The sequence below is a fragment of the Heterocephalus glaber genome, unplaced genomic scaffold, assembly GCF_053883595.1.
Source record: "Heterocephalus glaber isolate CG9 unplaced genomic scaffold, H.glaber_assembly_v1.0 deba00001479, whole genome shotgun sequence".
NCBI classification, from domain to species: domain Eukaryota; kingdom Metazoa; phylum Chordata; class Mammalia; order Rodentia; family Bathyergidae; genus Heterocephalus; species Heterocephalus glaber.
The window spans coordinates 12871967-12880784 of NW_028258316.1; positions in this window are offsets into that span (position 1 = coordinate 12871967).

The window sequence follows — 8818 nt, forward strand, 5'->3', positions numbered from 1 at the left end:
AATGTCAGTGATTAAGATATGTCCCTGCTCTCCCTTTTTAAATCATAGTTCTGTCACTTCACAATCCTTGCCTCTTGGGGTTCTAAATAGAATTTATCACTACCCAACATCATATATAAATTGATTTTGTCTCTTCATTGGAATGTAAGTTGAATATAAATGGTAACTACAAGGGCCGGGGATTTAGCTCGGTGGTTCCCCCGCCTGCCTTGCAAGCGCAAGGTCCCAAGTTCGACCCCCGGTACCAAAAAAACAAAAACAAAAATAAATGGAAACTATATCATTGCTGATTCACCAGAACTTAAAACACTGCCTGGTATGATCAATAAATACTTGTTGGATTAAATATCAGAATCCTTGTGTTTGGGAGTTCAAGGGTCTTGTGAGACCATCTCAATAGCCCTCATTGTGCAGGTGGAAAAAATGGAAAACCAGTGAGACAAAATAGTTTGGCCCGGACTATGTAGTTAATGGGTGCTGTGATTTGAGTGTGTCCCTCAAGGGTTCATGTATAGAAATTTAATACCCATTGTGAAGGATTGAGAGGACGAGAACAGAAACCTAAACACTGCGTCGTTTACTGGTAGGGCCTTTAGAAGGGGATTAGGATTAGGTAAAATCATAAGGGTGGAATCCCCATGATTCATACTGGTAGCTTTGTAGAAGGGGAAGAGAGAGCAGAGGACATACATACACATATTCATTACCTGTCTATGGCTGTGTAATGCCCGAGGACTCTGCCAGCAAGATGGCCATCACTAGAGGCAGGCCCTCAACTTTGGAAGAGCCTCCAAAACTATAAGCCAAAATAAACCTCTCTTTTCTTTATAAATAGCCTTCTTCAGGCATTTTCTTATAGTATCATAAAACTGACTGACACAATAAAGAGAGCTTTAGGTAGAAGCCAGACATGCAAACACATGTGAAGTGCACATTGCTTTGGCAGACTGGCCTGTGCTATCTCTTTTTGTACAGTCCACAAGCAAGTAATGCTTTTTACATTTTTTAAGTGGTTGAGGAAAAAAGTCAAAAGAATACTATTTTGTGACATATGAAAATAATAAGAAATTCAAATTTCAGTGTCCATAAAATAGGAAGTTTTATTAGAACACAGGTCCATGCATTGACAATACTACAACTGTTTTCTCAGTATAATAACATATTCAGCTACTTATATAAAAAAATGTATAGCTCACAAAGGCTAAAATACTATCTGTCTCTTTATAAAGCTTGACAAGCCCTGCTCTAAAGTATTCCATTACTGGAAATGTCTTTTTAAGTCTCTGTGTTATCTGGGCTGGGAACTTAGCTCAGTGGCACCGTGCCTGCCTTGCAAGTGCAAGGTCCTGAGTTTGATCCCCAGTACCAAAAAGAAAGAAAGAAAGAAAGAAAGAAAGAAAGAAAGAAAGAAAGAAAGAAAGAAAGAAAGGAAGGCACTAAAGTCTTTGTGTTATCAAAAATTCTAGTAACTGCAGAAAATAAAAGCAACAGACAGGTGGCAGAATGATATATGAGTATTATTGTTGTTTCTTATTCCCGTCTCTGAACCCTTATACATCTTTTGGGATAGGAAATTGGCTATTTCAACTTAGTAGCTTCACTACTGCAATAGGTTGTAAATCCCTTCATTGTCTGTTACAGTTTGGATCAAAAATGTCTCCCCAAAGGTTCATGTGTTCAGAAGTGGAGCTTTTGGAGAGTGATTAGATCATGAAGATGCTAAACTTGGGTGGATTATTCATTGATGAGTTCATAGCTGAATGGGCTGTCAAGTGGTGAGGCCCAGTTGGAAGAAGTAGGTCACTGAGGGTATAACTGGAAGGGTATACCTTGTTTTCTCTCTCTCTCTCTCTCTCTCCTCCTCCTCCTCCTCCTCCTCCTCCTCCTCCTCTCTCTCTCCTTCCCTGCTGCCATGATATTCTGCCTCACTTCAGGCCAGAAACAATGGAGGCCCAGAAGACTATGGACTAAAACCGTGAGCCAAAATAAATCTTTCCTCTCTTAAGTTGTTTTTCACAGGTATTTTGTCACAGCCATGAAAAACTGATTAACATATTGTTCATGTGAGGAATCCGGACCCCTAAGAACTTTTGGCATCGGATGTGCCCAAATTAGACTTCTAGCCCCAGTATGTGAGCAATCAGCCAGGATTCTTTCCGTCCATGTCCAACTACCTTATGACAGAAATTTTATTGGCTCTTGTAACTGAAAAGTCCAGGTGTTCAAATGCCACAGCCAGGAACCTCTCTCTTGATTGTGTTTCCCTCTGGGTTGGTTTCATTCTCAGGCAGGCTCTCCTTAGTAGTCTCTGGAGAGAGATTTGAATCCCAGATTCACACACACACAAAAAAAATCCATAAGAATCTGCCCCAAGACACGGATCTATATTTCTTTCCTCTGCATTCAGTCTTGCTTGGCTAGGATTACTGATTATGCTAATGGCATTTTAATTTGAATGTCCCTGTGACCTTCTTAAGCTAAAAAAAATACTTTAAAATTTAGCCTTCCGGGGCCGAGGATTTAGCTCAGTGGTTCCGCCGCCTGCCTTGCAAGCGGAAGGACCCGAGTTCGATCCCCGGTACAAAAAAAAAAAAAAAAAATTTAGCCTTCCTATCCTGAAAACAGACCTTTCCCCATTTGAGAAGTTTTCTGGTGAGTGATCTCATAGGAAGGAAATTTATCCACCCCTCAGACATAGACTGGGCATCTGCCACGTGCCAGGTATGGAGGGTGTAAAGATCAAGCATGGTCCCCACACACTGGCACGTACCACGATAAGGGGAAGACTTGGGAGCTATAGGAGAGCAGAGGACAGGACCCTAATACAGCTGGGGACAGCAGGTGAGGGTGTAGATGATTTCCCAGAGGAAGCTCTGAGCACTGAAAGATGTTAAAACATAAGCCAGGTCCAGCACTTAAGAAGAGGACCAGAGGAAGAACAAAACCCTAAAGTAAGACAGCTTGAGATTTAATTATAAAAGGAGTTGCAACACTCCTGAAACCTATACCCATAAGGAAAGCCAGGTTTATAAGGCATTCTGTGATATGCATTTCCCAAACCAGAATAATGCGCTGAACATGAGAGAATCTCCAAGACCCCCACCTTTGTACAAGACGTTCTTTCTATCTAGAAAGTCTTTTCTAGGGCCATGTAGCTCAGGGTATAGCTTAGTGGTACCACACCTGCCTGGCAAGCACAAGGTCTTGAGTTCAATCCCCAGTACAGCAAAAAAATAAAATAAAATAAGAAAAGCAAAGCAAAGAAAAGAAAAGAAAGTCTTTTCTACCCACCCCATCCAACCATTCTTCTCACAGATACCTACCTATCCTCAAGGATCAGCCCAAGAGAGTTATTACCTTTCTGCTCCTTACATACCCAGTTCTGTTTCAGGATGTGTCACTATACAATACACTTTAGTATTTGAAAAATGATTCTGACTGGAAATAAGATGAGCCTCAGGGGCAAGTTACCTCCCAGAAAACAGACAAGTCAACTCTGGTCTCCCTCCTAGGTGGTTTAAATCCTGTCTTCTGTGAAATCTCACACTGAATTCCCTCTTCCAGTTCCAGCCTCATTCTGAGTTACAGTTCCACATATCCAGTTCACTCCCAGGCACCGCCACATAAATTGAGCTCATTAACCACCCTTGGCCCTCCCCAATTGCTCCTGTGCTCCATGGCTTTGGGAACAACCTAATGAAAAAAACCTAAATTAAACTTTAGAACTGGGCATGGTGATGTATGCCTATAATTCCAGCACCCAGGAGGCTGAGGCAGGAGAATCACCATGAGTTCATGGCCAGCCTGAAGTATGTAGCGAGACCCTGTCTCAGGAAAAAAAAAAAGAAAGCTACATAAAAAAAAATTTAGAAACCTGGTAGCTACCTTTGACAATTTCCACTCCCCAGTTCTCCATATCCAGCCTCCTAAATAATCCACTTTATAAATTTATATATGATATTATGTAGAATCATATATTAAAGTTGTATTATGTAAAATTATATTTACATATGTGAGTACATACACATATATTCTTAAATACATTCTACAGAATCATAATATAAATATGTACAAATATATATGATTCTATATAACATTATCACGTATGTAAAGTAGATTACGTAGGAGGCTAGAGAGATGGAAATAAAGTTTTATGGTATGTGATCACACATAACATAATAAAGTGATACATAATTACCTTTTAACTATATTCTTTCTCTCCATCCTCCTTGCTCCTGTAGCTACCTCATCATCTCTCCCTTAGATTATTTCAGTACTTTCAGGCCTCAGTGAAGGACTCACAGCTTTCAAATCTACCCTCCAGCCACCTGCTTACATCATCTTTCCACAACGCCCCCACAACGTGCCCATGTCACTTTCGTGCTTAAAGGCTTTTGATGGCCCCTCACAGTTTATATTTTCAAGTTGAAATTCCTTAGCATGCTATGCAAGGCTTATTTCAGTCCAGCTATTTTTAAGTTTTACCTACCCTCTGCTGGAAAAAAAGGATCAATAGGGAAGACTTATTTTGAATAGTGTGCTCAGTGCAGAATTCTCTCAGGAGGGGACATGTGACCTCTGAAGTTCCCTTCTTAACTAGTGCCTTCTTTATACGCATCACATCCTCTTCTTAGTGATGACAATGGTTTTGGATGACTAAGAATTTACGGGATGCTGGGCCAGTGCCAAGTTCTTAACTCGAAGTTGCATTTTGGTCTCCTGGAATCATCCCAGCCCTTGTAAATGGGTTCTCTGTTGATACTCATCTTATGGTTGAGGAAACTAAGGCTCCTGGAGTTTGTTGCCTACCTTAGAGCCCAGAGCCAGTGTGTAACAGAGTCAGGCTGACAACTTGAGCTAACAGAAGCCTTAACATGGTGTCATGATTCATTGGCAGAGAACAGGATCCTGCTTCCTGTGGAGCTGCTGGCTTGCAAACCCAGGCTTTCAAGTTGAAGCCAAACTCCTCAGTCCACCACTCAGCCCTCTACCCTCTGGCTCCTACCTGCTTCCCCAGCCTAATGTTGCCCCAAGAGTTACTGGGCATCCATTCTTCATCCTGATCCAACTCCCCCTCAATTTTGCCTGCCTCACACCAACTCTTCCTCCAGAACTTCCTGAGAAGTCACTTCCTCTGGGAGTCCTTTCCTGGTACCCCACCTGTGAGCTAGGTTAAGTGCCCTCCTTTTTGCTTCCATAGCACCCATTGTAGCACCTGTCATTCCACACTGCTTTGCTGGCTCTTCTCCCCCAGTAGATGGTGGGCTCCTTGTGGCAGGGACCAGGACAGCTTCTTCTGTGTTTTCTGTGCCTAGCACAGGACCTGGCATGGAGCAAATATTTCATAAATGTCTACCGACATCAGTGGATGTCCAAACTGGAGGGGAACTTGGGGTGACACAGTTGCAATGTACTGGGAGGTCCAAAAAGCCTTTTCTCACTGATCATCTCATTCATGCCTCTAAAGTTGCTACTGTCTCCAAAGCTGAGGAAACTGGGATTCTGATAACTTAAGTGACTTTTCCATTTTCACTCAACCAGGAAGTGACTGGGCTGGGATTTGACCACAGGTCTCTTACTCTAAGGCTCGGTCCATCACTTCTCATAGCATCTGATTCAAACAACACACACAGTTCACCACCAAGAATACTGCGTCCGGGAGAAGTGAATTGCTGGCCTAGGGTCATGCAGTTTGTTCCCCATTCTATGCCCTTTCTTCAAACAGGAAATGCCCAGGAAAGTGACAAGGTGAGGGTAGGGTCCTCGGCTCAGGAGGGGGCTGCTGCCTGTCTCTCTCCCCATTTGCTCCCTCCCCATTTGTCACAATCTGAATGTTTAAATTTTGTATTTAGTATTTACTCTGAAATGGCTTTCATCTGATTTCCCCCTTGCTCACCAATTTAGCTGTCAGAGTAAATAAATGTGAAGCTGGGTCTCCAGCCTCTCCCAGCTCACATTACCTTCCTAGAATTACTCCCCGGCGGGGTGGAACCTCTGCTGGGGGACTCCCACAGAATTATCCAGTTACTAATGAAGCTTCTTTTCAAACCCAAACCCTAGACAGAGACTCAGATGGGGGAGGATGGTAACCCCCCCAACCCCAGACCAGATGACCACATCCTGTTTAGTGACTAAGAAGAGTACTAAAGTGAGAACTAGATGACATTATACATAAAAATATTAGTTTTTAAGGTATAGTTAGTTGTCACTCCAACCCTGAGAGGTCAATATTGTCATCCCCATTTTGCAAGTACAGAAACCAAGCTCACAGAAGCAAAGTGACCTGTCTTTAGTCTCCCAAAAGAAATCCAGTATCCCAATGGAACATACTAAATTCACTAATCCTGATTTTTCCAAAGTCACTCCTATCTAGACTCTTTCTGCTGCTGAAGTCTTGGGTTGTTGGAAGAGAATTGGGGTGGGGGGAGTACCAGGGATCGAACTCAGGACGTTGCGCTTGTGAGGCAGGGCGATGCCACTGAGCTAAATTCCCAGTCCAAGAAGAGAGATTTCTTATCTAAAGTGATTTCACTTCTGTCCTCTTTGGAGTAAGGCAAGTCATGGGCTTCCTTAAGTGAGTTATTCAGGAGAATTTTGATTGATTTATGCTCTGTCTCGCTCCAACAAAGAATTTGCAGTGGCATCCAGTAGGGTAACAACTGGAAAACTTGACTTGTCCCTGTCGCTGAAGATGGCTAGTATTTATTGGTTGTTTATTGCACATCAGGCATAGTTCTGAGCCCTCATACATGAATCATTTGCATAAATTTTACCATTAGGACTGGGGTTACCCATAGGAGATAGGCTTTGTTATTATCCCCAGAACACAGGTGAGGAAACTGAGTCTGAGTGACTGACTGAATAATTTGCCCAGGGTTACCCAAATAATGCGAAGGCAGTCTGGGCTCAGTGACTTTGTGCCTCACTACTGAGTTTAATGCATCTTATTCCAGTTTTGATTTTTTGAGTGATTAATCAAAATTCAGGAGCAGAATTTCATAGGAGGTAAGAGTTTGGGTTCAGAGTCTGAGTGCTGGAGCTTGAAATGGGAGCACCTGTAAGTTTATTTCCTTAAGTATAATAAGTCAGATATGGTAAGGCACACCTGTAATACTAGCTACTCAACAGGTTGAGGCAGGAGGATTGCAAGTTTGAGACCTGCCTGGACAACATAGTGAGACCATGACTCAATACTTAAAAATAATATATAAAAGGCTGTTGTTGTAGCTCAGTGGTGGAGCACCCCTAGGTCCAGTCCTCATTACCAGGAGTGGGCTGGGGTGAGGATGAGGAAGAATAACAATATAACCTCTTTGTGGGGTTGCTGTGAGGATTAAAGAGGGTAATGCATGCAAAACAGTACTTGGTACATAAATACTTAGTAAATGGTGATTATATTATTATTATCACTCAAGGAGCACATGCTTCCAATTCCTTTTCATTGTACTACAACAGCTTGTGTGTTGACCCTTGAAGCTTTGCAGTCATCTCTCTACCAGGATACTTTCTTCTATTCCTCAATGTGTCCCTTGAACCTTTTCAAGTTTTACCTGCTCTTTAGTTTTAGCTCAAGGCTCCTCCACCTCTCTTGCTTAAGAAGTTTTGCAGAGTCATTGTAATCTCTATGCCCTTCTTCTTTCCTGGAGTCCTCCTGCATGCACAGAAGTGCAGCATCATATGTTGCTGACCTCCTGATTTCCCCCTCAACCCAGAGGGGAGGAGGAGAAGGAAATAAAGGGAATTCTGGAGTTATTCCCATTTTACAGATGAGAAGCAGGCCTAGCCCATGAAGTCATATTCATGTGTTTTAACAGAGTATGGAAAGTAAGTGTGTGTGTGTGTGTGTGTGTGTGTGTGCGGGCGTGTGTGTGTGTATACATGCTGAGTGAATACAGTCAGGTGTATAGCCTGGAAATCCAGAGTTTGAGCTCTGACATCAGATGAATCTGGCTTTAAGTTCTTGCCTCTAGCAAGAATAGCAATTACTATCAAGACAGCAATTACTATCCTTTGGCACCATGTTGGACACAGCAAATAATTTCTCAAACCTCAGTTTCTTTGTCAGTAAATACACATCATAAGAGATGCTGCCTCATCATTGTGAATAACTTGCCCAGCCTCATTATTGTGAAAAGAAAAATGAGATCATGATTGTAAAATACTTGGCATTTTAAGGCTTGGCACAGATTAAAGTACTCAGGAATAGTAGCTGGGATTACCAAGTAAAAGAGATATTTGAGGGGAAGGGGACTGTTCATCTGTGATCATGTTTGACAGTGCGTGTGTACATGTGTACACCTGTGTGTGTGCATACCTTATCCACTTCCATGTTGCAATCTGTTCTCTAGAGTAAAAGGTTTATGATTCAGAGAGAAACTTTTTCTCTCTGTTTCCATGTTTGAGAGCAATAAATAAGAGAAAAGCAGAGGCTGGGAGATGCCTCAGCTTGGGCTGGGATGATTTCAGTGTAAAGGAGAAGATTGTGTCTTTGGAGGACGTGGGCATGGGTCTCTTGTATTGTGTGGGTATGCAAACCTCCTTGTGTGCCTGTGCAGTTGGGATGTGCCTCTGCGTGTGCAGACCTAGACTGAAACTCTTGGGAACCCACATGTACATACATGTGTGTCATTTCTGCTTATGAACAGATGGCCTGCGATCGGTGAGGATGCATGTGCATATTTGGGGATGCCCGAGTGAAGGATATGAGGTGATACAGGGTTGGCGAGAGCCCTTGCTCTCTTGAGGATAAAGGTGTGTACAAGTGTAAGAACATCTGTAAATGAGGGCAATTATGGAGGCGAGGCGATGGTGTGTATGC